The sequence below is a fragment of the Eumetopias jubatus genome, unplaced genomic scaffold (genome assembly GCF_037043125.1).
Source record: "Eumetopias jubatus isolate StellerSeaLion01/CBP00866 unplaced genomic scaffold, mEumJub1_p1.0 scaffold_6, whole genome shotgun sequence".
Taxonomy (NCBI): domain Eukaryota; kingdom Metazoa; phylum Chordata; class Mammalia; order Carnivora; family Otariidae; genus Eumetopias; species Eumetopias jubatus.
The window spans coordinates 79,783,384-79,787,015 of NW_028274812.1; the positions used below are offsets into that span (position 1 = coordinate 79,783,384).

General features: G+C 38.7%; 1 pseudogene; it reads left to right on the forward strand.

Moving 5' to 3' along the window:
• Positions 1 to 1,899: 1,899 nt before the first annotated feature.
• On the forward strand, positions 1,900 to 3,305 carry LOC114213001 (histone-binding protein RBBP4 pseudogene; annotated as a pseudogene).
• The last annotated feature ends 327 nt before the right edge of the window (positions 3,306 to 3,632 follow it).

Consider the following 3,632-nt stretch of genomic DNA (forward strand, 5'->3'; position numbering starts at 1 on the left):
CATATTTTAGGCAGTTTCATTGTTCATCACACCATAATCTTGTGAAGTATTTCTTTATACCTTCCACCCCTCCATACCATATCATATTATTTTTCTATTTTAACATATTAGGAAACTGAAATTCAAAGATATGTTTATACACACATCTTAATCCTATAGCCCAGGTCTGATATCAGGGCACATGCTCTTCCCCGTGTATCATGCAGCCACCCTCCGAAATCCCCACATGCCTCGGCTGTTGATACCTACCCACACTGAGGCTGCACCCTATATTCTGCTAAGTGAAAAAGTCTAAATTCCACTTTGAATCTGAACAATACATACTTGACTAGACTACTGACAAAAGAAGGAGAGATTCTGTCATATCCCATGAAGCACAACTTCATAAAAACCTATTTTAACCAGAGTTTCAGTCCTCCCATCCCAAGAACTGGTAATACCCGACATTTAATAACTGTTTCCTATGTGTCTCTTAGCAACCTTCAAATATACAATACAGTAATTTTAACTATAGTCACCATGCTGTACATTATATCCTGAGAATCAATTAACTTACGATAAACCTAATATTTCTCATAGAATTTTCTTGGGTCAGCAGATTGAAGGGATGCAAAGGTCTTGACCATAAGCCCAAACAACTGTCATTCTACAGACCACTAACCTTATATTTTTACCCACAAAGACTAAACATGTGGTCAGACTTTTAATAACCATTCTGTTTGGTGTATGGCAACTCAGTGACAGCAATTCAGCTCCACAAACAACTACATCACTGCTTTACTACAAAGCATGCAAATATCAGTTGGGAATCTTATCGAGGGGTTCACTGGGGATTTTATTATCCTCTTCTGAAATCAGTGGTAATTTTTATTAATAGTAAATCATTACAAAAGTTACAACCATTTCATAGTGAAGTGAGCTACAATTTATGACTGGTGACAATAAAAATGAAGATAAATCATTGAGATCCAGGTAAATTAAGAGACACCAAGAGATAAAACAATGGTTTTTATGAGGATCTCTCCTTGTAAGTTCTTATACTTGTGAGTGGTTTCAGGAAAGACAACAAGATTTCTGGAATTCTGGATATTGACAACCCAAGTTGTCATGACAGTTTGGCTTCTAAGTTGCATGGTTGATAAGCTCTATTTGGCGGGGCTAGACCATGACTGTGTAACTCAGGCCATTAAATCACTATGCTACTAAGATCAAACTTATCAAAAAGATGATGATAAGTAGAGAAGCCTGAAAAGGACATAAAGACAGCCGTAAGAGTGAACACCTCGGGATCACTCTACTGAAATTGTATCCAAAGCCTCTGCTTCTTCCTCCATTACAGTTAGCAAAAGTCCATCGGACTTACTCATGGTTACCATGAGCTTTCTGTACAGAAAGGAATGTGCACATGTATGACTGGTCACTTTACTGTAGGTGAAAGGTTTTTATTAATATATACATTGGTAATTAGAATTCTGTGAATACTGGTATTTTATCCATGGCTTCTTCTCCCTGTTAACTCTCATTTTATAAAACAAAGTATTAAGTTTGAGCAGGAAATTTACACATAGTAGTTATGGTAAAACAGTGGGCTGTGTTTTGAGTAAACTGGTATTGATAAAAGATACGCTAACTGCAGGTGACCCAACTTTGACTCTCATTTTTTTTTAAAAAAAAGGTCATTCTTGATTATCTTCATCTTTAACTTTAAGGAACTCTTTTAAATTAAATTTTATTCCCTCAATATGGAAGATTTCTTAAACTAGAGACATATAATATTATATATATATAATATAAATGATAATGATAATGAGGAAAAAATTTAAAAAGTCTGGGCCCATAGCCTCCCCTACCCCTCCCGCAACGCTCAACCCCAGGATCCCCCCGGCTTGCCTGCCCGCCATGGCTGACAAGGAAAAAGCCTTTGATGATGCAGTAGAAGAACGTGTGATCAACGAAGAGTACAAAATATGGAAAAAGAACACCCCTTTTCTTTGCAATTTGGTGATGACCCATGCTCTGGAGTGGCCTAGCCTAACTGCACATGATGTAACCAGACCAGAAGGGAAAGACTTCAGCATTCATCGACTTGTCCTGGGAACACACACGTCAGATGAACAAAACCATCTTGTGATAGCCAGTGTGCAGCTACCTAACAATGATGCTCAGTTTGAGGCTTCACACTACAACAGTGAGAAAGGAGAATTTGGAGGTTTTGGCTCAGTTAGTGGAAAAATTGAAAAAGAAATCAAGCTCAACCATGAAGGAGAAATAAACCGCACGAAATCAAGCTCAACCATGAAGGAGAAGTAAACCGCGCACATTATGTGCCCCAGAACCCTTGCATCATTCATTGCAACAAAGACTCTATCCAGTGATGTTCTTGTTTTTGACTATACAAAACATCCTTCCAAACCAGACCCTTCTGGAGAGTACAACCCAGACTTGCATCTCTGTGGACATCAGAAGGAAGGCTATGGACTTTCTTGGAACCCAAATCTCTTACATAGTGCTTCAGACAACCACGCCATCTGCCTCTGGGACATCAGTGCTGCTCCAAAGGAAGGAAAAGTGGTGGATGCAAAGACCATCTTTACAGGACATACAGCAGTAGTAGAAGATGTTTCCTGGCATCTGCTCCATGAGTCTCTGTTTTGGGTCAGTTGCTGATGATAAGAAACTTATGATCTGGGATACTCGTTCAAACTATACTTCCAAACAAAGCCACTCAGTTGATGCTCACACTGCTAAAGTGAACTGCCTTTCAGTCCTTATAGTGAGTTCATTCTGACCACAGGATCAACCAACAAGACTGTTGCCGTGTGGGATCTGAGAAATCAAAAACTTAAGTTGCATTCCTTTGAATCACATAAGAATGAAATAGTCCAGGTTCAGATGTCACCTCACAATGAGACTATTTTGGCTTCCAGTGGTACTGATCACAGACTGAATGTCTGGGATTTAAATAAAATTGGAGAAGAACAATCCCTGGAAGATGCAGAAGATGGGCCACCAGAATTGTTGTTTATTCATGGTGGTCACACTGCCAAGATATCTGATTTCTCCTGGAATCCCAATGAACCTTGGGTGATTTGTTCTTATCAGAAGACAATATCATGCAAGTGTGGCAAATGGCAGAGAACATTTATAATAATGAAGATCCTGAAGGAAGTGTGCATCCAGGACAAGGGTTCTAGATATGTCTGCACTTCTTGTGAATTTAGACTCCCTTTTTTTTTCTTCTCAACCCTGAGATTTATTTAACACTGGTTTTGAGACACAGACTTTGTTTGGCTATCCCTCTATGATAGGTACTATCAACAATGTTATTAGCCCAAACAGAGGGTGTTTTCTAAATATTAACTGGGGGACTTGATTCAGTAAAGCCACAGACTTATATTTATAATTTTCTTCAGGAATTTTCTAGTAACAAAGGTCTAAACTAGCCACAGAGAGGGGAATATTATGTTTGGTTATTTTTCTTCTTAGGCTATATCCCCAAGTTTTTCAGACTCCTTTAAGTGAAGGCTAAAGTAAGGAAGGAGTAGAGCCAAGTGAGGTAGGTGTCTGAGCCATGAAGTATAAATACCACAAGATGTCGTTTTTATTCAGGAAATGGGGGAGACTGAAGTCAT